The 27,371-nt window shown below is 36.9% G+C and overlaps 1 pseudogene; it reads right to left on the minus strand.

The window, feature by feature from the left end:
- Positions 1 to 3,361: 3,361 nt before the first annotated feature.
- On the minus strand, positions 3,362 to 3,823 carry LOC141494252 (vitamin K epoxide reductase complex subunit 1 pseudogene; annotated as a pseudogene).
- Between the last annotated feature and the right edge of the window lie 23,548 nt (positions 3,824 to 27,371).

A 27,371-nucleotide genomic window follows, 5' to 3' on the forward strand; every position in this document is an offset into this window, starting at 1 on the left:
GATCCAAGCCATATGAAAAAAATGTTCCAACTCACTAATATTTAGAGAAATTCAAATTAAAGCAACTCTAAAGTCCTACCATACAACCACAAGAAGAGCAAAATCGACGAAAAGGAAAATTACAAATATTGGAGGAACTTTGGGAAAACATTAATTCATTGTTGGTAAAACTATAAATTGATGCAGTTATTCTTAAAAATGTGGAACTATGCCACAAGAGATACTAAACTGTACATATTTTAGTGATCCTAAAATGATCCAAAAAAAGAGGGAAAGGAGTCATAATATAAAAATATTTATAGCAGCTCCTTTCATAGTAGTGAAGAATTAGAAACTAAGGCATCACCATCAAATGGGTAAAGGCTGAACAAATTAAGTTATATGAATGTAAGGGAATACTGTTGTGTCATAAAAAATTATAAATGTTATAGTTTTAAAGATGGATACTGTAATAAAATTCACAGAATCATTATCTAAAATATTAATATTGTAAAAATGAACAATTTTGATTTCTAATCAATCATGATTCTAGGAGACCAATGATGAATAATGTTGCCTACCTCATGACAGAGAAATAATGAATGAATCAGAATGAGACTCAGTTTTAAATATGGACATTAAGGGAATTTCTTTTATTTTGCCTATTAATATGAGGATTTTGCTTTCATTTCTTTTCATTGTGAGATAAATGAGGAGAAAAGATAGAAATGTTTGATAATTGAAAAACTACCATTTTATTTATTTATTTTTTAATTAATTAATTTAATTATTCTTATTTTTTTTACAAATAATGTTTTTTATACATTAATAAAATATTCTTGTTTAAGAGTAAACATAACAGCTAGGTGGTGTAGTGGATAAAGCACCGGCCATGGAGTCAGGAGTACCTGGGTTCAAATCTGGTCTCAGACACTTAATAATTACCTAGCTGCCTTGGGCAAGCCACTTAACCCCGCTTGCCTTGCAAAAAAACCTAAAAAAAAAAGAGTAAACATAATACCCCCTTTCCCCCAAAAAACATATAGACTGGCATGAGTGATAAAGTAAAGGGGAGAGAAAAAAATTAAAAATTAAAAAAATAATAGTAATAATTGTAGGTATGGCCAGGTGGCACAGTGCACAGCGCACTGGCCCTGGAGCCAGGAGCACCCAAGCCCAAATCTGGCCCCATACACCCAACAATCAACCAGCTGTGTGACCCCATGCAAGCCACCCCAACCCCATTGTCCTGCAAAAGCCAAAAAAAGACCCCAAAATAAAATAAAATAAAATAGTAGTAATAATATTAGGGCTACCATTTAATTTAAAACAAATTTCCCTACCTTATAATTTACTACATACATATATATATATATATATGTATGCCTAATATCCAAATATTCTTATCTATTACATCGTAAGCAGATGTTCAATACTTTCTGGTTTACATTTGATTCCATCTCTTATTTTGCATTTGTACAAAACTATTCATACCTCTCTCATTTCTACTTCTCAGAATCATCTTTCTTCAAGAAAAAATTTAGTTGCTAAGACTTTGGAATATTCTCTAATTTCTTTTCTCTCTAAAGATACCTTAAATTACTTTATATTTTCTTTTGTGTGTGTATATATTATTTCATTCTAGACATCTAAAAAACCCAATATCTAACATATCTAACATTCAATCATGCCCTACTCTTTTGACTCTGTGGATTACTATCTTTAGAATTTTCATGGTAAAGAAACTGGAGTGGTTTGCCATTTTCTCCTCCAATTAATTTTACAGAATAGAAAACTGAAGAAAACAGAGTTAGTGACTTGCCCAGGGTGACACAGCTAGTAAGTATTGGACACCAAATTAGATCTAAGATCTTCCTGACTCCAGGTCTAGTGCTTTATCCAGTGAGCCACCTAGTTGCTTCCTCCTTGTGCATAGTTTATTTAATATGTTAATTTGCTTTGAATTGACTTTATCAGATTATGGCAACTATTGATTTTCTCAAACTGTTGAAGCATGATGAACTTTATGGACCAGCTCTATTTAAAAATTTTCAGTATAGATTGCTGTACACCTTTATGAATCTTTATTTTTCTATAAGGTTGTGATGTATGCTGTTTTAAATCCATTATTTAACCTTTTCGTTTTTTAAGAGAGAAATTTCACTTGCTTTTCACATCATTGTTAGATCTATTACTAATGACCATTTTTTGTTAAATATCTTGTTTCATGAAAAAGACATTCCCTTATTTTGCTGTTTCTATTCTGTTTACAAACAACTAACAACACACAAACAGAATTCCTGAGTTATTTTTTTTAACTCTATCTTTTCCCCCTCCCTCCCTCAAACCTAACAGAGAAACTTAGTGATTAATCAATTCCACAAAATACTGTATGTTTTACTTCCAAATCAACCATTCTTAGGACTGTTCCTCCTCCCCAACATTTTTTGTTCATGTATAGATTACTCCCCCTCCTTTTCAGCTTTCCTTTATATTTTGACATATCCTTTTGGAATAAGAAGGTAAAAGTCCTTGAGCATAGGTATATTTTCTTTTTAGTATTTGTTTCCCCAATGTTTAGCATAAGTAGACATTTGACAGATTGTCTGTCTGTCTATCTGTCTATCTATCTATCTATCTATCTATCTATCTATCTATCTATCTATCTATCCTGCTATCTATTTTTATTTATTTTTTAAATAGAGCTGGTCAATAAGTACATGTATGTTGGATAGTCACTGCAGATCAACTGGGTTCAGAATTGAATAAGAGGAGAATGTGCCAGATTCAGTGACTTTGGGAAAATACAAAGTATTTTCTTTAATGACCTCCAAGCTTCTCCCTGAAATAAAGGCTCATTTTAAAAACATAATATTTATCCAGTTCTGTTATATGGCTTTAAATCATGAAATATCAAAGTTTCTGAAGAATTTATGTGTGTCATTAATCATAAATCCATCAATTAGAGTGATTATATTAGGATAATAACTTAATTATACTTACAACACTTAATATTTCAAAATATTTTTTCTTTTTTGTCCTATTTTTTTTATTGAATAGTATTGATTAGGTTGTTCCTAGCAGTTTTTATCCCAGCTTCTAGGAGTAAAGGGTGGAATTAGCAGGTGACTAGCACAGAGGAACAGAGGCCTGCCTAGGCATCTTGAAAGCAACCCTCCTGTCTTTGCATATGGAAAGCAAGGAGATGTGGTAGAGATTCAAGAACGGAAAGTTAATGGAACACAGTCAAACACAGATTAAATTGTAAGCATGTGCCACCATACTTCAGTCTTCACCCAAACTCTGGTAGTTGATGGTGCGGGCTCCTGGTTGAGATCAGAGTTCATTTAGGACTTGTCGATCGCCGCTAGGAACATGGAAGTCAGTGTCCTTTTTTACTTTGGTCTTGAAGTTTGAAGGGCCTCATTGCCTTCTGGAATTGAGTATAGCTAGACCCAAATTGATGGCATAGGTGGTGCCACAAACCAGGCAAAAGTCATGGAGCACAAAAAATAAAATCCGTGCCAGGTAAACTGAACCCAAAAGAGAAAGCACGAAGCTGAATATCAATGGTCTGGAAGCACATGGAACATTGGAACAGCCCAGAAGGAGCTGCTGGCTATAAAAGATAAGACCGAAGAAGCTGTTGGACTGGTTCAGGATGCTGTCGGGACCCAGGAAGGGCTCCACCAGCCCAAAGCCCTTACTCCGTCGGGAGGAGAACGCGCAGGAGCAGCTGGCAGCCTTGCCCAGGTCGCAGTAGGCGCGGTAGGTCCGGCTCCGGGCTCGAGAGCGCCAGCCTGGCCAGGCAGAGCGCGAGCCGCGCCCTCCCGGGGCAGCCCCAGCCGCCCCGTCACGCCATGCTCGCACCCGAGGCTCCAGCCTGTCAGAATATTTTTCTAAGAAAACTCCAAGATCTTTTTTTCCTCCTCCATGAATTCCCCAATGAATTCATTGGCTTTTCCTATTCTATATCTTTTTCATTTTCTGCTTGTTGTTTTCATAGTTTAACTAAAAAAACCCCCAACAACAAAAATGTGGTTTAATTTTTTTTATTCGTACCTCTTCTTTTCACATCACTTTCATTTTTTGAATATACTCTTTTCCCCTCCATTTTCCAACAAGCCATTCCTTGTAATGAAGAATTAAAAAGATGATATATCAGACAAAACTCACCAACATATCAATCAAGTTGGACATCATATACAATGTTTCATATCCATAGTCCTCTACTTCTGCAAAGAAGGGAGAGAAGTACATTTTCTCAACTCTCCTTTAGGATTCCTAATTATAATTTCATAGTATTAAGCTTCACTTCCATCCCTCATCCCTACTTCATTTACATTGTATATTTACTATGTATCTTATTTTTCCTAGTTCCTCACTGTGTATCACTTCATAACAGAGATTATTGAGTCCAATGTACTCATTTTACACATTAGAAAACTGAGACAGAAGTGTTAAGGACTTACCCAGAATCACACAGCAGATGTCTTCCCCATGATTTTTTTTCCTTCAGGTTTTTGCAAGGCAATGGGGTTAAATGGCTTGCCCAAGGCCACACAGCTAGGTAATTATTAAGTGTCTGAGACCGGATTTGAACCCAGGTCCTCCTGACTCTGGGACTGGGCACCTAGCTGCCCCTTCCATGCTTTTCTAAATTCTCCTTATTCCTTATTTCTTACAACACAGTCATATTCCATTTCATTTACATATCATAATTTGTGTTTGCACTACATAATTGATGGCCATGTTATTCACGGTTTTTGTGACATGTTATACATATTTTAGTGTGTATGGGACCTTCTTTTCTGTCTTTGATCTCCTTAGAATATATGCCCAGCAGTGGGATCTCTGGTTCAAAAAAGTCTGAACATTTTAGTTACTTTCTTAGTATAATTTCCAGAATGTTGGGACCAATTTACCTTTACACCCATAGAGTATATTCATGTATTGGTTTTTGTGCAGCTCTTTCCAATAATGATAATTTCTTTTTTTTTTTTCAGGGGTGGGGTTAAGTGACTTGCCTAAGGTCAACTAGGTAAGTATTATGTATCTGAGATTGGATTTGAATTCAGGTACTCCTGATTCCAGGGCTGGTGCTCTATGCACTGTGTCTCCTAACTGCTTCCAAATATTGATAATTTCAATTCTTGGTTATCTTTGTCAACCTGTTCGGTGTAATGTGAAACTTGAATTGTCTTTGGTTCCCTCATTATTAGTAATTTGAAACAATCTTTCTTTTGGTTATTAGCATTTGATAATTCTTCTTTTAAGAACTTATTGTTCATATCCTTAAACTAAAGGAATAGTCCTTGATATTATGTACTTTTGTTAGTTCCCTATACAACTTGGATGTTAAACTCTTAGAATATTTTACATTTTCCCCAATCAATAGTTTTTCTTCTTACTCTAGTTGGATTGCTTTTTTTCAAATGCAAAGATCTTTTTAGTTTAATAGAATTGAATGACCTTTTCTAACTTTTGTGATTTTCTCAATCCCTCATCTGATTAATAACTCTCTCACTAGCTATAGCTATGTAAGGTATCTGTTTTTCCTGTTGTATTTACTTAATGAAAAAACAGAAGGATATAACAAATAGAGTATAATAGCAAAGTCCTAGGTTCAAATCCTAATTCTACTACCGCTTGTGGGACCCTGGGCAAGTAACTTAATCACTCAGTATCTCACTTCCCTCAAATCTTCAAGTTGAGGAGGAAAGTTGACTTACATTGGTAGAGAGTGTTCTTTACATTAATGTACATAGGTCTGATCTCACAAAACAAAACAAAAACAAACAATAAACACTGAGTGAAACCGGCTTATCTTTATGTCATAACCAAATGATTGCCATCAATGTGCAAACACTTGTCTCTCTCTTAATAGAGCTACCCAAAGAGACTCAAGAAATGGCTCTTCACTTCAACTGTTGAAGGGTGGAATGGGGGATCAAAGACCACACTGAGGAGAAGGGACTTCCTGTTCCTTGCTTGCTCTGAATTCTTTATCCTAAGGGTGAATTTCAGATATCTCATCCTCTTTATCAGCAATATAATTATAATCTGTTGTTAGTATTCAAATGACATGTAATATGAATTCATCTAATGACATTTTATGTCTATTGTTCAATCCTTTTTACTTGAGTTTAAGTTTCACTCAAGTTTCCTTGTGTTTATTAAGTTTCAGAACTACAGAATTTAGGAAGTCCTAAACCAGAAGGCTGGCTGAAAGATCTACTATAAAAGAAAAAGATTTGAGTATTCATGGATTTGAATAAACTATAAAATCTGATTAAGTTTTTATTCAACTCATTGATTTTTCTGCAATATTCAACATAGGCTGGATATCTAGGACTCCTAGATATTCTCTCCTTATTGGCTCCCATTATACCACCTGGTTAACTTCTTTGCTGTTTTGATTGTTCCTTCTTGTGCTCTTTATATTGTTCACCTATCACCATTGATATCCCCTAATTGTTGCATTCGGTCAGAACTAGACAAGGCAATAGAAGTAGTGAAGGGTCTTGTTTTATTTAGTTTTTGGTGGCTTTAAAAAAACTACACATATCTAAAAAACAGATGATGAACTTAAGAATTTAAGGAGTCAAAAATTGGAAAGGGAAAATTCAGGAAAATAAGAGGAACTTTATATTTTATGGGCAAAACTATCTCACTCCTCCATTAGTAAGTAAATAATAAATAGAATTTATAAAATTCTGTAATAAAATAGAAATTTCTCCTACATAGGAGAGGAGAGGTGGGACAGGATTGTCCAGAGAAAGCTGTTCCATTGTTCTGGGGGTAAATAAAGTTTTCAATTTCTCCTTCTCCCTTTGGAATAGTGGAAGAGTAAAGATAGAACATTAGGTGTCACTGATTTAACTTCTCTCTAACCAGTTTCTCCTTATATAAAAATAAGGATAATTGTTCTTTTAGTACCTATTTGGTTGTCATGCACTTCAAATGATAATGATATAATCCTTAAAATGTTACTCAAATGTCCACTGTTATTGCTATATGAATGTTAGTAGAATATTGTGCTATAAGGAACAATTAATATGCAGAATTCAGGGAAACAATTGTGCATAACAAAGAAAGTAGAGTCAAAAGAACAGAACAAAGATCACAAACTTTACTTGAAATATAATGGAAAATGTTGGTACCAAATTACTAAAGTTAAAGAACACTTCTATTCTTTCCCAAAAGTCCACTCTGGGATTCTTTCCCAAGTCAGATTGTACTTAACACTCAAAGGTTGAGTCCCTGGAGAGTGGCTCTATTTCAGGTTCTAGAGGTAACTTTAGACATGATAGGTCTAGTATGTACCCCACATATGGGATAGGATCAGGCCCCTCCTCCTTGCTCCCTTAGCCAGATATTTGCTTTCCCTAAAAGTAGACAAAGCTGTGCTTTGATTGGCCCTGGCTTCCCTAGTGTACTTTCTGGTCACTTAAAGGCAAAAAATGGCCAGTCAGATTTATGGAGACCAACGAGTTCTCACATCTTTCACCATATTCTGCTCTGATAAATAGATCCTTTTTTTTAAAAAGAATAATGAAAGAAAAGAAGTATATTCAGGGAAGCAAAATGCCACTTTATACTTGTCAGTCTTTGCAATGTCAGGGCAGAGTAAGCCTATTTTTGTTAACTATTCAATGATTTTAGAATGCCTCATTTCATCCAAACATTGAACCTGAACTAAGAAAATACTGATCCTTGACTTTCCTCAGACACTATAGTATTACATTCCTAACAATATGGATCAATATGAGAGTTCTTGGGGTGGCTAGGTGGTGCAGTGGATAGAGCACTGGCCCTGAAGTCAGGAGGACCTGAATTCAAATTCGGCCTCAGACACTTAATAATTACCTAGCTGTGTGGCCTTGGGCAAGCAAGTCACTTTACCCCATTGCCTTGCAAAAAAAACCCCTAAAAAACTAAAAAAAAAATAAATCCTTACCCGTTTGCTTCCCTTTAACAATCAGTAGATTTATTTTGCTTTTAACAGAGATATTTACTCAGAGGCTATACTAGAACAGTTACCAAATGTCCCCCTCAAAACCTGGGGCCTATTTCCCCACAAATATTTATAAAGTTCATGGAAAGAGTAGACTCAATAGCACAATGGTAATGCAGTGTCTATTGGTGAATGGATACACATGTAGCAACAGCCACTTATGATTTCTGATACTGCAAAGTTCAGCATTGCTGCTTGGGTCTAGGATCTTATCAGATGAGTGACTCAGCTAGGTCCCTACTCTGGCTCACGTGTCTTGAAGCTGCTCCTGTAAACCTCAGGTAATTATCTTCCTATATCTGTGTCTGTCTGAAGTGTGTGTCTCTCCTTCAAAGTTACACGGTCCATCTAAGGTGCAGAGGAAGACAGAAAATGTCCTTCCTCTCACTTCCTTGATTGCAATCTCTTCTACTTTCAATCTCTGAAGTTCTTCCATGAATTTCATTTTAAACTCAGGAGTGGGGCTAACTTCTTGATGCCTTCTTGATTCAATGAGGAAGATATTCACACCTCCAAAGAGACCAAAGGGTGTTATACTATTAACACATTAAAAGAACATAGTGTGTAACTACGTTCTTGGACATGTGTGGGTAAGGCTAGAAATTATTTTTCCTATCATACAGTAAATTCCAGTATTAGTAAATAACATGAACTGTCAGTTGCAATTATTCCAGAAGGTAGTTCAATGAGAATATACTTGGAGGCATGTATTATGGGGGCTGGTAATTATGCTTAAAACAAAATGTTTGGCCATTAGGTGGCTCTACTAATTATATTCTCCTGATTATATTGAATGGGAAGAATCTGAATATTGATACTTTTACCCTTGTGGTTTTACCCTATTGAGCATAAGTGCTGAGGAGATCATAGCTTCATTTTTTCTGGTTGATTTACCCAAACAGAAATCAATTTTTAAGCTTCCATCTGAAGATGAACCTCACTTCCTCCTTGATCTCTATTTCCTTAATAAGTTCTAATCATATGACCATAGCACAACAGAGTTGTTTCACACAGAAGCAAACATACTTACCTGCATATGCTATTTGTATTTGGCATAGAATCAAATAAAACAATGAACAAATACATAATTGTACTAAAGCAATGAATAATAAAACCTTTATCTCTTGGCTGCAACTCAAAAGTCTATTACAATACTTAGCAATATTTAGATGGTATTCAATTTAGGAATCCTAGGAAATTTGAGTTTATTTAGTTCCCTCCTTAAAGGAAAGCAAGAGAATTGGGAACAGTATAGTCTAGTTCTACTTAATGTTGGACTCATGGTTCCAGTAAGGCTAATGGGTTTTTTTTTTTTAGTTTTTACAAGGCAGGAGGGTTAAGTGACTTGCCCAAGGTCACATAGATAGGCAATTATTATGTGTCAGAGACTGGATTTGAACTAAGGTCCTCCTGACTCCAGGACCAGTACTCTGTCCACTACCACCTGACTGCCCCCCAGGCTAATCTTGAGCCTTAGGATCTCTGAAGGAGCTTTGAACATGGTTCTTCCTTGGACCTGGAGCAAGGATTTGGGTTGCAGGGGAAAAGACAAAAAACTAGAATTGGGCCTTTTCTTGGTCTTGGTTTTCTTGCAGTGTCCTCCTATCTCTTTTCATAGGGTTAGCTCACTATTTATGGTAGTGGATGACAAGAAGATGCCTGTTGCTATTGTGGCAACCTCACACCTTTCTGATTTTGACTTTGTTTCCCCCTCCCTGGGTTATAGCTATGTTGTTATTAATTCCTTTGATAAACCTCCTCTCTTAATCTTCTTTCTTGCAACTAAAAGGCTGTCTCTTAGGAGCAGAGGAAGAGGTAGAGAGCATGATACTAGTGTATCAATGATATAATTTTTTTTAAAAAAACAGAAAGCTTCATGAAAAGACAGCTTCAATGATGGGTGTTAATCATATTCCCTTGTTTCAGATTAGAACTTTCCAGAGGGTAGAGACTTTGTCATCTTCATCCAACCTTTTAAAAACCCATATGTGACTGAGTAATTTAATTAGTGGTGTTCAAATCCTATTAACTCCCTAAATAGATCTAAAATTACTCCAGCTTCCACAAACCATTGTTTTTATTTTTTTTATTTTTATGATTTTCTACCCTGGAGGGATCAATGACTGAAAGACTTGTGACAAAGGAAGTACAGGTCTTCAATTATCTACAAGCAAAGCCTCAAATTACCAATTTTTCTCCTTTCCCTATAACAGAGTAGGTAAACATTTTGTTTCCTTGTATGTATTTAAAATTTTTCATTACTCTTTGTCAGTCATCTCTCTTTTCTTTATCTCACTTTAGTCCTTATTCCTCTTCAGATCAAACTTAAAAATTAATATTAGGGATTCTTTGGCTGTCTTGATTTAACTAAAAATTGTTTAGAGTTCAAAATAAAATTTAATTTTGTTATCAGAGTTTAAACATTGAAAAGTGAATGAGTAGCAGAAAACTATTCATGGTTTAACTGAGGAAAAAGAATAGATATTATCATTTGTTCCATTTTAATGTTATAAAAATGACATGACTCAAACTGCTTTGGGTGTAGTTTCCACAAAGGAGTTGCTGAGTTGACAAAAGAGTTCTGAATAAAAGCTGACTTGAGTCTGTGTGGTATAGCTACACCCAGGCCATAGCCCATATTTTGATTGTCTTTCAGTCCCAGAGGGAAAAAAGTCCTCCCCCAAGTTTTGCTTATTTTCATCAGGTGGAGTCATCTTAGTCACCAGGTTTACTTCTAGTATAGATTCAAAATGGAATGTCACTGCTTCTTGAAGAGAGCACCTTTGGGGATTTACAACAATGTAAACAGACATAAAGTACAACTTGCCAAAGGACAGGGTCAAAATAAGAGACACTTTAAAAATATTTAATCTTGAAGGGATTTGTGATTGACTGACCAATGGCACAATGTCATATATTAGAAGTTGAGCTTTATGAGTTGAAAAATTTGCTATCCTACAAAGCCAACATGGTGAAGAGCCTTGCTAAACTTAGGAGGAATGGTCTTGGATAACAGGCATATAGTAGGTTTCCAGGGTCCCGCTTACCAATTTATGAATAAAGGGGAATTAGTCTTAGCAAGGAAAAAGGTCCAAAGGAGAAGATAGTAGCAAAAGATAGCAGAGTGATATGAGATGAGGAGGCAGGAAGAAGAGAAAGTTCCTAGTTAATGGTTTCAATTGTTCAGTAAAGTCAGAGAAGAGATTCTCAGGTGAGAGAGTAGAGAAAGGTGGATAAAAATAAGGGATGAAAAAATTTGGAAAGGGGTGATTAAATATGTACAAAGACAAAACCCTGTCTTGTACCTAGGTGTTTTTCTAAATGTTTATCTAATTAAATATAAATTGAAACAAATGGAAATTGGAACAAACTGTTCTCATTCACCCATTCTAGTGGTGGAAGTCTTCCTATATTGGGGGGAGACATCCCCTAACTCACTGGATTTGTGACTTTGAGCTAGCCTTGAAGTCAGTATTGTCCAGCAGAGGTCACTGGGGCTGGCTCAGGGCATGGTCTTTTCTTCAGGGTTTTGTCTTACCCCCTCTCTCCTGGATGAAGAAAAAACAAACTAAAAACCCCTTAAGCCCCAGATGCAAAGTGAATAGGCTCCTTGGAGGTAATGAGATTAGCTCCTAAGGGATTTGGACTAGAGATATGATCCCTCTTTCAAGACTTCCTTTCTCTCTAAAAACTGAAAAAGTTTAAAAATACAAATGGACAAATAGAATTCATAGACAGTTAAATGTTACAGTAAACACAGTGCTAGATGTGGAGGTGGGAAGGCTCATCTTCCTGATTTTAAATCTGGCCTCAGACACTAACTAGATGGATGACTTTAAGCAAGTCACCTAATCCTAGTTGTCTCAGTTTCTGCATCTATAAAATGAGCTGGAGAAGGAAATGGCAAACCACTTTGTTCTCTTTGCCAAGAAAATCTTGAAGGAGGTCATAATAAGTTGGATAAGACTGAAATAATTGAATATCAACAACAGAAAACAGAATTCATAAAATGTACCAAGATCCCAGGCACTTTCTTGATAGCCAGGTCAGGAGAGTGATTTCCCAATTAGTTGAATTTCGATCAATCCAATATCCACAGATTTCCCTTCCATTGTTTTAGTTCCTCTCTGTTGGATTGTCTTAAAACCAACTTGGAGAAGGGAAGGCAAACGTTTCCAACTAATTCAAAGATTCTAAGTCAAGTCTTCTAATCTCTGTCTCTCTCTGTCTTTTCCCCTTCTCCTTCTCCTTTTGTATTCCTTCCTTACATCTCCTTCACTCCTCTTTTTCCCCTTCACCAGAGACTTTTCAAACTTAGAAATTCAACTCTGTTCTTTCTGACACTATAGGATCCCACACTAAGAGGCCTTTCTCACACTTGGAAGAAAACAACTATTAGAGTCTTCAAAGCCAATCTTCCCAAAGGCAGTCAGTCTAGACTTGCTAGAAGGAACTTGCCTCCGACCCAGAGCTGTTGACCCTGGCCAAGTCACTTAATCTTTTAGAGCTCTTGGCAACTCTCCAAAAAGTTAACAGAAGGTGCTAAACTGGTAGTTGCCTACAGCAATGGAGTCACAAGTCTGGCCCTTATCTTATTGTATTAATTGTCCCTATTACACTGAATTTACTCCATAATTATTTAAAAGTTGTCAGTTTAACCATCAAAGACTTTAGAGGTCTTTGAGCAGAAGCAGAAGACAACTTGTTGGTTATTCTGAATCATAATTCTCAAATTCTGTAATTCTGTGATGTTATAAACCTAGGAGACTGAAAAAATACTGGTGTCTTCAACAATCAATAAACATTTTTAAGAAATGCTTTAAGCACCTATTATCTGACAGGTACTGTGCTAAGATAAATTTTGGTGGCAGGAGAGGTGAATTATAAAGATTTTTTTTTGGACATGTGAGTTTGAAATGTCTTCAGGATATCCATTTTGAAATGATCTTTATTTTTTTTCCCCTTTGGAGAGGCAACTAGGGTTAAATGACTTGCCCAAGATCTCAGAGAGCTTGTAAAGGTCAAATGTCTGAAGCTGTATTTGAACTCAGGTCCTCCTGACTGGAGGGCTAATGCTCTATTCACTGTGCCACCTAGCTGACCTTCTACTTTGAAATGATCAATAGGTGGTTGGTGATGTGCTGATACTCAAGGCACAGATTGGGGCTAGATATGTCTATCTATCTGCCCAGAGATGATTATTAACTCCATGAGAACTGATGACACCAAGAGAGAAAATGTATAAAGAAGAGAGGACGGTTAAAGGTTGTAATTTGAATGAAGAGTCAACAAAAGAGATTGAAGAACAGTCAAGTAGCAGAAGAAACAGGAGAGAATAGTGTAATGAAAATTTAGAGAGAAGAGAGGTTAAAAAAAGAAAAACAAGAAAAGAAGATTCTTTAAACACTTTGTTCACTGTATCACGTTCCTTTTCACTAGAAGTCTTCAAATGAGGAAGTGGATGATCCCTCATGGATATTATAGAGGACATTCCTAGTCACATATGGGTTGGATTAGGAAGTCTCTGAGGTCCCTTCCAATTCCTTTTAGAGGACCTTGAATGCCAGACAAAGTAGTTTGAACTTTGCTTTTTAGGCAATAGCTGACCACAAAATATTTTTGAACAAAGAGGGATTGATTAGATCTAGAAAAGTTATTCTGGCAATATAAGGAAGGACCGGGGAGAGAATGGAGAGGAAAAGACTTTTGGAAATCTAAGGTAGCAATGCAGGCAGATATAGCACTTACTATAGGCAAAAAACTGTGCTAAAAATTAGAGATAGAAAAGCAAGATAAAGATATTCAAAGGGCAGCTAGGTGGTACAGTGAGTAAAGTATGAGACCTGGAATTAGGAAGACCTGAGTTCAAAAGTGGCCTCAGATAGTTTTACTAACTGTGACCCTGGCAGTTTCCTCATCTGCAAAATAAGCTGGAGAAAGAAATGGCAAACCATTCCTGTATCTTTACCAAGAAAATTCCAACTAGAGTCATGAAGAATCAGATATGACAGAAAGGATTAAACAACAACAAAATACATTCAAATTCTAATGGGGGAGATTATATATGGGGAGTTTTAGCTTCTTGTCAGATAGAAAGGCCTAGTGCTCTAGAGATTACATCAAAAAAAACTGTAATGTATCTTTAAAATTTTTTTCTTTGATGTGTATACTTTTATTTGAATAAGCTTTAAATAAGTTTATAAGTAAAGCTCATTCTCTCCCCTTGCTACTAACACTAATCTCATTCAATTTAGGGAAGTAATAAAAAGTCTTTTAATCACATTTATGTTGGAAAGATAAGGAAGGAAGGAGCCATGATAATTGAAACAAGGAGTAAGTATTAAGGTGGAGATGCAAAAAGTGTTTTTTAAAATGAATACACAATTTTCAAGTAAGCAATGAAGTTATCTCTCTTCCCCCAATTTCTATAATTAGCTCCTTTTGTTGAGGAGCCACTTTCATAGAAGAAACTTATAGCAATTGCATACGATATTTGGAATGATGGTTCAAAACAACAATACTTAGACTACTTGGCACCTTCACTGTGATTGTTTTACAATCTTGAGTCAAACACCAAAAATCCCAAGACAAAGTCATATTAGTATCATCTCTTTTTTGGTACAATTATCATGGCATATACTTTAACAAAAAAACAAACAAACAAAACAGCAATCCATTCAGAAGTATCTGTGGGAAGCTGTGGAGGATGCAGATTTGTCATATTCCTACTTGCTGAGTCCTATCTGCTAGAAGGTGGGTCCTTGCTTTCCTTTGGGCTTGTTTTCCATGGTACTGGGGGCTAGCACTGTATCCTCCTTCTGTCAACAATGCCTGGGGTCATGGTGTTATCACCAGACTATATGATATTGGCATACCGATTCTTATGGATATCAACATCATACTTCATAATGAAAATAGTTTCATGAATAGTTCAAGGTTCCATCACTAAGAAAGGTAGTTGGTAAAGAGCTTCTGGACACTGAAAAATCTCCTTGCCAATGGTAACAATGTGACTCTGCTGAAGCTCATAGCTCTTTTTCAGAGAACTGGCTGCATAATACACCTCCACTGATGTCTTCATTGATGATATCATCTACAATTTCCATATCTACTATAGCCTCTCTGTCAGGATCTTCATGAAATAATACCATCAAGTCACAGTCAGCTAGATCCAGAGAAAGGATTGCAGGGGAGAGTGGGAATGGCATGGCCACCATGGATGCTAGATCCTTTATTTCAGAATATAGATTGATTCTGAGGGCTGGATTGGTTGAGGTGGGGCAATAGGTGGAATTAGGATAAACCTTGAGGGAATATAGCAGCACTGGAGCAAGGGGGTCATTAATTCCTTTCTCTCTAGTGCTTCCCTTCCCCACCTACTCTTTTTATATTCCAATACTTCAGGTTCTTAGGGATGAGAATAGGACTGGAAGACATGAAGCTAGGGAGCTGGAGGACAGATTCACATCTTTCCTCTCATATTTTATCTAGAGAATTAGCTCTTTGAGTGGAATAAAAGGTGAAATTCTAGGACTTTTCAAATCTCTTTTTTCCCCCCCTTCCTCTCCTTGTCTTTTTCCTTTCTCTCCCTCCCTCCCCTTCATCTTTCTTTGAATTTGTGTAAATTGATGTATATATGATGTGATTTTGTCATCACATATAGACAACTACCATGTTCCCTCTAAGTCTTTTCTCCAAGGTAAACATCCTTAGTTCCTTCAACTCTCAATAGCATGACCTTGAGTCCCTTTACCACTTTGGTTACCTTTCTGTAGAAGAGTGGATAGAGCTCTGGTCGTGGAGTCAGAAAGACCTGAGTTCATATCTGAACTCAAATTCTTAATAAATATGTGACTGAGAAAGTCACTTAACCTTTATCTACCTCAGCTTCCTCAGATGTAAAATGTGGATAATAACAACAACATCTACTTCATAAAGTTGAGAGAATCAAATAAGAAAATATTTGTAGTGCTTAGTACTACAAATTAGTAGGCTTATAAAAATGCCTGCTGTTACTATAATAATTTTTTTGGCTACCAGCAACCTTTCTAAAATGCAGTACCCAAACCAAACATTAGACCCCTTGATGTGATATAAATAAGATCATGGGACAATGATCCTAGATCCTTCTAGATTGCAGTAGCTTTCTTAGCTGCCACATCAGTGCTGAACTTCAAGTTGAAGCTAATTTACTAAAACCTCTAGATCTTTTTTTCAGATTCATTGCTATCTCTGTCTCTTTTATCTTATAATATGAGATAATTTAAATAATTAACAATTATAATCATGACCATGATTGGGATGAATTCACCCTTAAAATGAACCCAAATTGGAGGACTTTGTTTTATTATAGACATAGTAGTTGTTGAAGCCTTTGGAGTGAATGAAATTAGGAAAGAGAAGTCCAAGAATACACAATTGAGGAGCACTGGAGAAATGGAAAGAAGATGAGGATCCAGTAAAGGAGAAATAAAAGGAGTAATTGGAGAGGGAGGAGAAAAACCAAGAGAATATGGTGCTTCTGAAACTGAGAGAAAGGTTGACTATTCATGTAGAAAAATTGGTTGGTTGTTAGCTTTAAGAACTTTAAGAAGCTTTAAGGGGGTGGCTAGGTGGTGCAGTGGATAGAGCACTGTGGCCCTGGAGTCAGGAGTACCTGAGTTCAAATCCTGCCTCAGATACTTAACAATTACCTAGCCGTGTGGCCTTGGGCAAGTCACCTAACCCCATTTACCTTGCCAAAAAAAACCTTAAAAGAAAGAACTTCAGAAAAAGTCAAGTATTTTGAAGACTGAATGAATAGTAATGGATTTGGAGATTAGGACTTCCATGATGACTTCTTTTTAAATTAGGCTTCCCCATTTCTCTCAGTTAGGAAGTAGAATTTATCTCACTGCTAATTGACAAGGGAGTTTTGATCTGTCCTGTTTCTAACCTGGATCAGTTCACTCTTTATTATTACTTATTATCATTATCATTATTATTATTATTATTTTAGATTTTTCAAGGCAATGGGGTTAAGTGGCTTGCCCAAGGCCACACGGCTAGGTAATTATTAAGTGTCTGAGGTCAGATTTGAACCAGGTACTCTTGACTCCAAGGCCAGTGTTCTATTCAATGTGCCACCTAGCTGCCCCAGTTCACTCTTTCTTAAGCAACCTCATGGCCTCTGGAACTTGAAGCCCAGAATTTCTGAATTTAAGAGATCTGTCAACATCAGCCTCCCCAACAGTTGTGATTTCAGATATGCCCCACCATGGTCAGTCACTGGTGGATCTTTATGTTTCAAATGTGTTTATTGTAAACAATATAATATTGGATTCTACTTTCAAATTCATTCTGATGTCCTCTTTCATTTTAAGAGTGAATTTAGGGGCAGCTAGGTGGTGCAGTGGATAAAAGCACCAGCCCTGGAGTCAGGAGTACCTGAGTTCAAATCTGACCTCAGACACTTAATAATTACCTAGCCGTGTGGCCTTGGGCAAGACACTTAACCCCATTGCCTTGCAAAAAAAAAAAAACCCAAACCTAAAAAAAAAGTGAATTTATCCCAATCACGGTCATGACTATGATTGTTAATTATCTTAATTTTCTTTAGAAAGAAGAAAGATGGGAAAAAGGAGTGTGTTTTTCCTCCTGAAGGGATTTGCTTATTCTCTACTACCCTTCCTTTCTTCTCAGTCTGGTATTGAAAACCCTTTGCTAACTGCCTTCAGCTTGACCTTTCCAGATATTACATATTATCCTTCTTGCATTCTCTGTTTTAGTCAAACTGGATAACTAACTATTCCCTAAAACTTTAAAAGTCATCTCTTATCTTAACTTTGAATAAACTATCTTCCATGCCTGGAAAATATTCCTGATTCATCTTTGTCACTTAAAATCAAGGCTCAATTCAGTTACTCCTCCCAAAGGGAAGCTTTTTCTAATCTTCTCTCCTTCAAATTATTCATGCCCTTTCCCTTCCTGAAATTAGTTTTGTATTAATTCATCTGTACACATATTTTTTAATTATCTTTTAAAGTAGAATAAGTTTGAAGGTAGAAACAATTTTATTTTGTCTTAGAATCCCTAGCACATATTTACAATTTTTTTTTTTTAGGTTTTTGCAAGGCAAATGGGATTAAGTGACTTGCCCAAGGCCACACGGCTAGGTAATTATTAAGTGTCTGAGACAGGATTTGAACCCAGTACTTCTGACTCCAAGGCTGGTACTTTATCCACTACGCCACCTAGCCGTCCCATACTTACAATGTTTTGTACAAAGTAGGTAAATGGTTAATAAATGTTTATTGAACGAAATTGTTGAATATAAGCATCTTGTCAAAAAAAAATATCACTGCGAATTCACTAAACCTTTTAGGAGAGAGGCACACTTATTTTTTTTCTTTTTAATTTAATATTTATTTATTCTCATTTTGTACAAATAATTTTTTATATATTAATAAAATATTCTTGTTTAAAAGTAAACAAAATACCCACTCCCCCCCAAAATATAGACTTGCTTGAGCAATAAAGGGGAGAGAAAAAAATTAAAATTTAAATAAAAAAATAATAGTAATAATTGTAGGTATGGCCAGGTGGCACAGTGGACGGAGAAGCAGCCCTGGAGCCAGGAGCACCCGAGCCCAAATCCAGCCCCGTACACCCAACAATCACCCAGCTGTGTGACATGCAAGCCACCCCAGCCCCACTGCCCTGCAAAAATGAAAAAAAGGAAAAAAAAGACCCAAAATAAAGTAAAATAGTAATAATAGTAGGGGCAGCCAGGTGGCAGCCAGAGCACTGGCCCTTGAGCCAGGAGCACCTGGGTCCAAATCCGGCCTCAAACACCCAAAAATCACCCCACTATGTGGCCCCAGGTAGGCTACCTAGCCCCATTTGCCCTGCACCCCCCCCCCCCAAATAATAATAGTAAAAAAATGTGCTTCAGTCTGTGTTTCAACACCACCAACTCTGTCATGGGTGGATCACATTCTTTATGATAAGTCCATTACTTCCATGTTTTTCCACCATTGCCATTGCTGATCGCAACTCCCTCCTTTCCTATTTCTCCACTACCATGTACTATATTTTCTCTCTCCTTTCACTCTGACTCTGCTGTATGGTCGCTGAGTGGTGCAGCAGACAGATCCCTGGTCCTGGGGCCAAGAAGCCCTGAGCCTCCATACCACCCCTTAGGCCCAGCATCCACCTGGCTCTATGGTCCCGGACAGGCCATACAATCCCAGCCCCTTGCAAGAAGTAAAAAGGAAAATATGTTATATCTGACCACTCTCCCCCCATGGTCCACCCTCTCCTCCATCACTCACATCCCCCCTTCCCCCTGTTTCCCTTCTCTCCTTCTTACTCCAGATGCCTATACCCCATTGAGTATATATGCTGTTTCCTCTCCTAGCCACCTCTGATGAGAGTGTTAGGAGAGGCATACTTGTTAATGGGGGGAGGGAACATACTATGACCATGGGTCAAAGATGGGAGGCCAAATTGAAAGTCAAGTCATTTATCAGAATGTTAAAGAATCTGTAGTTAGATGACGAGGTGGGACAGATGACCTAGTGCTGGACCTAGAGTTAGGAAGAAGAGTCATTCTTCAACCCTGGCCTCAGACACTTATTAGTTGTGTGACCCTGGACAAGTCACTTAACTCTGCCTTAGTTTTCTCATCTGCAAAATGAGCTGGAGATGGCAAACTACTCCAGTATCTTTGCCAAGAAAATCCCAAATAGGATCATGAAGCATAAGATATGAATGAATAACAACAACAACAACAATAAAGAATCTGCTCTCACAGATGGCAGACTCAGATTCCAAAGAAATGGATTTGGTTTGGAGAATCTTTCAGGCCCTCTTAGTGTACACAGCTTATTAGTAACATTTTGTAGTAAATTAGGTTAGAAAAGTAACGTTTCATAAGAGAAAGAGAGGATCAGTCAGTGGAGGAGAGAATTTGGCAATGTAAGTTACAGTATTTATTATCACAATAAGAAAACATTCCCTTTTCAAGGATGAGAGTCAAAAGGAAGAGACCAAGTACTTTTAAAACTGTGAAATAAGTACTTTTAGACCATATGTAATGGCTGCAGTGGATGAGATCATCTTTACTATGCTCCTGCATAGGGGTTTGTTGTTGTTGTTCAGTTGTTCGGTCATATCTGACCTTTTGTGACCCCATTTGGGATTTTCTTGCAAAGATACAGGGTGACATTTTATTCTCCAACTCATTTTTAGATGAGGAAACGGAGACAAACAGGATTAAGTTACTTGCCCAGGGTCATATAACTAATAAGTATCTGAGATCAAATTTGAACCCAGGCCTTCCTGACTCCAGTGTCAATGCTTTATTTACCTACTGTCATTTAACTGCTCCACTTTGAACATAGTAGTTAATTAATAAATGTTTCTATAAGTATTCCACAAAGAATCTGTCAATGCCAATTCAGCCTTCCTCCAATTTTTCAATATTTGTGAGACCAATGTATTTGACTTCTCTATTTCGTCTTTCATTTTGCCAATATTCCTTTGATGTTGAATTTTTTTCTTGCATTAAAACTTCTAGTGTATTTTGTTAATTACCCTTATTTAGTATTTCTAAAAGTAGAAAACCTGGTACTCTCCCCATTTTTTAAAATAGTTTTCTATGAATCACTGGACCTCTCCCAGTGATGGACAGTCACCATCCCTTACTAGTTTACCACTAAGAACTACTCATGCATCTGGAATTCTGAGAAACCTAAGTCTCCTAGCAAAAAGTTGGATCTCTGGGAAGTACAGATTAGAGTAGACTGGGGAGAATGGCATATCTATGATTTCATTGATGCAGGTGTGGGGGGGAGATTGCTAGAACCAGATCCAACTGGCTTGCCTATTTAGTATTAAATTTTCAATTTGAGCTATTTACACCTCAGAAAAATGAAATCAGTGCTTGGTTATTGTTTTGTTGATTGTCTAGACTTAAGAAAATATTAATAATGCAAATTAAACTTAAAAGCATACAACCCCTCCCTGCCCTCTTCCTGGAGAACCTGGTTATTGAAGAGTTTGAATGCAGACTGAAGCACTCTTTTTTTTTGCAAGGCAAATGGAGTTAAGTTGCTTGGCCAAGGCCACACAGCTAGGTAATTATTAAGTGTCTTAGGTTGGATTTGAACTCAAGTCCTCCTGACTCCAGGACTGGTGCTTTATCCACTGTACCAGCTAGCCGCCCCGAGAACCTGGTTATTAAACATTTAAAAACACACCTCTAGATTGTTCTATCAGTATTGCTTGAGTTCAAGAGTAAAGTAGAAGACACAGAAAAGTCATCACAGATTCCTGATGGTTATGGACTGCTAATAATAATAATAATAATAATAATAATAATAATAATAATAATAATAGACATTAGACATGTATAGCACTTTAAGTTGTAAAGTATTTTCAAATATCTGCTATTTCATTTGTGCTTACAACACCCCTGGATGTAAGGAGCTCCAATGAGGAAACTCCCTTGACTGAGGCAAATTAACAAATTGTTTTTTCAATTTATAAATCTTAAAGAGATTCTGAGTTCAAATCTCTGGCATGTTGTTGGCGCAGTGGATAGAGCACCGGCCTTGGAGTCAGGAGTACTTGAGTTCAAATGCTGCCTCAGACAAATAATAATTACCTAGCTGTGTGGCTTTGGGCAAGCCACTTAACCCCATTGCCTTGTAAAAAAAAAAAGAGAGAGAGTTAAGATGAAAAAGAAGGCTAAGAAACATTTAGATCCTTCCTTTGAACCAATGTGGGCACAGTCAGGAAGCATCATATACGTCAAAAGAATGATGGGGTATTCAGGGAGGACTAGCAGCTGTGATGTGAGTGAGGACTTGCTGAGTCAAAGAGCTCTGAAAAAACCCTGAAAAGTCAGAGATGCTCATCCATCTTTAGTGGCCAGCTTTTTTTTTTTATTTAAAATTTAAAATTTATTTTTATTTTCTTTTTTTGTGCAAATGATGTTTTTTATACATTATTAAAATATTCTTAAGAGTAAACATAGTACCCCTCCCTCCAAAAAATATAGATCCTCATGAGCAATAAAATAAAGAGGAAAAAATTAAAATTAAAATTAAAAAATAATAATAGGGACAGCTAAGTGGCACATTGGATGGAGCACCGGCTCTGGAGTCAGGAGCACCTGAACCCAAATCCAGCCCCAAGACACCCAACAATCACCCAGCTGTGCAACCCTGGGCAAGCCACCCCAATCCCATTGCCCTGCAAAAACAAAAAAACCCACCCCAAAATAAAATGATATAATAATAATAATAATAATAATAATAATAATAATAATAATAATAATAAACAATAAGGGCAGCCAGGTTGCCCAGTGGACAGAGCACCGACCCTGGAGTCAGGAGTACCCAGGTCCAAATCCAGGTGGCCAACTTTTTTTTAGACATTTTTTTTTAATGTTTTTGCAAGGCAGATGGGGTTAAGTGGCTTGCCCAAGGCCGCACAGCTAGGTAATTATTAAGTGTCTGAGGCTGAATTTGAACTCAGGTACTCCTGACTCCAAGGCCAGTGCTCTATCCACTGCGCCACCTAGCCTCCTCTCACTGTGCCACCTAGCCTCCCTTCACTGTGCCACCTAGCCTCCCCTCATTGTACCACCTAGCAGGCCCTACCTGTGGCTCCAAAAAGTGTGTAGGAGGCACACCCAGGGTAAAACTGTCTTGGCAGATGAGCTAAACCAGGTTGAAGGTAACAGACAGGTATCAAATCCATCATTGAGTGAGGGGGAAGTCTACTCTAAGCATGTAAAGGTTTGAAAGGATGATGAGAACAGTTTGTTCCAACAGCCCCTGAAAATGACTAGAGGTCTGTGGAATTTGTTTGTTAAGGTTTTTGCAAGGCAAATGGGGTTAAGTGACTTGCCCAAGGCCACACAGCTAGGTGTGTCTGAGGCTAGATTTGAACCCAGGTACTCCTGACTCCAGGGCAGGTGCTTTATCCACTGTGCCACCTAGCCTCCCCAGTCTGTGGAATTTGGTCAAACATGCCAAGGTCATCCCTTGCCTCTCCTAGACCATTTCCAGTCATCCTGACTTGTCTTGTCTTTGGACTTAGATGACTTTAGAGAACAGAATGAGTTTGATGACTTTGTGCAATTCGGCCTCATTTAAATCTAATTCATATGCAAATCAACACTTCACTCCATAATGTCACTGGTCCACTTCCAAAGGGAGAACAAATAATAGCAACATAGCGATTGATGCTAAAATGAAGCACAAATGAAAATCTGAATATATCAGACATTTTATACAAAGTGTTTCCTGGTTAAGTTATAAGTGCTAGTATCTATCTAATCTAGATTTATAAACTGATAATGGTAAACCTTATAATTGTAAATTGGCAACTGTCTTGCTAAAGTCAACTTAAAAATCAGAACATGCTGCTCTTTACCTTGAGCATATAATCATGTTAACTTTAGGCTATTATGTCTAGGCAATTTTATACTAGAAATAGAAGGGTTTAGAGAATGTTTTCTCTAGCTTATGTCTAGGGATGAAAATGGGCAATATTTAAATAGAGAGTAAAGGGGGCAGAAAGGCAAAGGGAGGAAGAGAGGAAAGACTAAGTAGAGTGGTGTAGCTTTCTTATTTAAAAAATTGTATTTATAACTAGCTTGGCAGTAGATATGCTGATAGGTTGAGTGGTTGATCCTTTCTAATGATGGCTATTTTAGTTTTCTCTTGTTTGGAATAACTTTTAAACTTTAAAATAATTGAGTTAGATCACCCCTCTTCCTATTTAATATTAAAAAGTGAAGAAAAACTTAACAGACTACAAGAGAAATTACTTAGAAGTCAGTCTTTCAATATAGTTTTTATTTTTGCTATCTGTTACTGCCACCTGCTGGTTGTGGTTCAGGGCTTAAAATGTAAAGTAAGACTGATTATTGAAGATGTTAAGGTAAATGTTTGTTCTTGATTCTTTTTTTAATTTAAATTTATTTTTTTAATGATATTATTTGAGTTTTACATTTTTCCCCCAATCTTGTTTACCCCCATCCCCCCCACAGAATGCACTCTGTCAGTCTTTACTTTGTTTCCATGTTGTACCTTGATCCAAATTGGGTGTGATGAAAGAGAAATCATATCCTTAAAGAGAAGTCTAAGAGGTAACAAGATCAGATAATAAGCTGTTTTTTTTCTAAATTAAAGGGAATAGTCCTTGCACTTTGTTGCACTGATGGAATGAGTGAGTCCTTCAAGCTTGAACATCATTCCCATGTTGCTGTTAGGGTGTACAGTGTTTTTCTGGTTCTGCTCATCTCACTCAGCATCAGTTCATGAAAATCCCTCCAGGTTTTCCTGAAATCCCATCCCTCTTGGTTTCTAATAGAACAATAGTGTTCCATGACATACATACACCACAGTTTGCTAAGCCATTCCCCAGTTGAAGGACATTTACTTGATTTCCAGTTCTTTGCCACCACAAACAAGGCTGCTATGAATATTTTTTGTACACGTGATGTTTTTACCCTTTAATCATCTCCTGAGAATATAAGCCCAGTAGTGACATTGTTGGATCAAAGGGTATGCACATTTTTGTTGCCCTTTGGTTATAGTTCTAAATAGCTCTCCAGAAGGGTTGGATGAGTTCACAGCTCCACCAACAGTGTAATAGTGTCCCAGATTTCCCACATCCCTTCCAACAATGATCATTATCCTTCCTGGTCATACTGGCCAATCTGAGAGGTGTGAGGTGGTACCTCAGGGAAGCTTTAATTTGCATTTCTCTAATAATTAATGATTTAGAGCATTTTTTCATATGGCTATGGATTACTTTGATCTCCTTATCTGTAAATTGCCTTTGCATATCCTTTGACCATTTGTCAATTGGGGAATGGCTTTTTGTTTTAAAATATGACTCAGTTCTCTGCATATTTTAGAAATGAGTCCTTTGTCAGAATCATTAGTTGTAAAGATCTTTTCCCAATTTACATTTCTTTTGATCTTGGTTACAGTGGTTTTACCTGTGCAAAAGCTTTTTAATTTAATGTAATCGAAATCATCTAATTGGTTTTTGGTGATGTTCTCCAACTCTTCCTTAGTCATAAACTGTTCCCCTTTCCATAGATCTGACAGGTAGACTAGTCCTTGATCTTCTTATTTGCTTATAGTATTGTTTTTTATGTCTAAATCTTGTAACCATTTGGATCTTATCTTGGTAAAGGGTGTGAGGTGTTGGTCTAATCTAAGTTTCTTCCATACTAACTTCCAATTATCCCAGTAATTTTTATCAAAGAGGGAGTTTTTATCCCAGTGGCCAAACTCTTTGGGTTTATCAAACGGCAGATTACTATAATCATCTCCTGCTTTTACACCTAGTCTATTCCACTGGTCCACCACTCTATTTCTTAGCTAGTACCAAACAGTTTTGATGACTGATGCTTTATAATTTTAAATCTGGTAGGGCTAAGCCACCTTGTTCTTGATTCTTGAAGGGGACCAATGACATCAGGAGGGTGATGTCTTGGCTTGCAAGTGAATTGGGTTTAAGTGAGGCAGAACTATGCAAAGTCTCTCCTCTAGAGTCATCAGAATCCAATGGCAGGATATATAGATCAAGAAAATTGGCCATGGTTCAGAATGCAGTGGGAAACCATGGGCTTTTTTCTAAGGTCATTTTAGGGTAAACACAAAGAACAAGGAAAACTTGTGGTTTACCTGTCTTTTACCTGTACTCATTCTGTAGCCCAAATTGAACATGTAACACACAAGTAGTCAGACCCATACCATAACTACTGAACCAACTGCCATTTTCTCCTCCTCTTTGTTGAATCTCTGGATCATTCTTACCTTGAACCCAGGCCAGATACCAACTTCTTCTCTCTCATAATCCATTTATGTTATTGGATTTCTGTGTAATCTCAGACTTTGACCCCAGGAATCCTTATTCTTCTCAGCAGAATGATTTTCTCCTAGCAGCAATGTGAAAAGTTAATTGGAGATGGCAGACCCTTCATAACTGAACAAAGGAGAGCTAGACTTGTAACCAGGCTAGGCATGGTCGAATCTGTCATCTCTTTCTTAGGTGGTCACAAGCATGAAACTTGCTTCCCATTTAATAGTAAAACTGCAGGTTCTATAAGCTTGCCCAATGGTTCAATCTGGGTAGGTTTCTTAGTTCTTATAGTTTCTTAGAAATCTGAAATGTCCTTCACTTAATAAATAAGGGGGGATTATATATAGTTTCAGTCCATTTTCTCTATCCTAATTTCTGGTAACTTTATTATGATGGGAATGGGTTCTTTTTTTTTTTTTTTTTGCAAGGCAAATGGGGTTAAGTGGATTGCCGGAGGCCACACAGCTAGGTAATTATTAAGTGTCTGAGACCAGATTTGAACCCAGGTACTCCTGACTCCAGGACCGGTGCTTTATCCACTACACCATCTAGCCACCCCTTCAAGATGGGTTCTTAAAGGCTATGCCAGAGAAATATTTATACAATTTAGTACTATAGTCATGAAATTTTGATATATTCTTTAATTCTTCATCATGAAACCATACATAAAATTGGATTAGCTTTTTCCATCTTTCATTTTTGTTTGAATTTACACCAAAAGAGATATTTTTTTTAATGAAAATTTTTTCCAATTACATGCAATGGTAGTTTTTCAACATTCATCCATTTGCAAATTTATGAGTTCCACATTTTACTACCACTGTCTCTTCCCTCACCCTTCCCTATGGTGCCAAACAGTCTGGTAAAAGTTGTATCTATACATTCCTGTTTAACATATTTACATATTAGTCATCTTGTGAAAGGGGAATTAGAATTAAGGGGAAAGAAAAAAACCACGAGAAAGGAAAAACATAAAATAAATTTTAAAAAAGTGACCATAGTATGCTTTGCTTTGCATTCAGATTCTGTAGACTTTTTTTTCCCTCCAGATGTGGATGGCATTGTCCATAGCAGGTCTTTCTTGATCTTTGCTCTGTTGAGAGGAACCATATATATCTTGGTTGATTTTCTTACAATGGTGTTGTTAATGTGTACAATGTTCTTTTGGTTTTGCTTATTTCACCCAGTTCATGCAAGTCTTTTCAGGATAAAAGAGATCACTTTTATAAAGACTAACAGCATACAAAATGAGGAATCTCCATGAAACTGTGAATATCAATTTCATACTGCTTGCATTAAAGAAAAAAAACTATATGATAAATTCTACATGTTATTTTTATAATTGTAATGCTTGTTAGCAGGTCCTTCTGTTCTTTTGTGAGTGTTAAAAAAAGTTTTGATGGGCCTCTTTTTTTGAATTATTATTGCTAACCCCTTCCCCTTTAATTGCAAACTGAAAGAAAAATCCTCAACACCTTATAATAAGCAGTTAAGTAAAATG

The sequence above is a fragment of the Macrotis lagotis genome, chromosome 7 (genome assembly GCF_037893015.1).
Source record: "Macrotis lagotis isolate mMagLag1 chromosome 7, bilby.v1.9.chrom.fasta, whole genome shotgun sequence".
Lineage (NCBI taxonomy): Eukaryota > Metazoa > Chordata > Mammalia > Peramelemorphia > Peramelidae > Macrotis > Macrotis lagotis.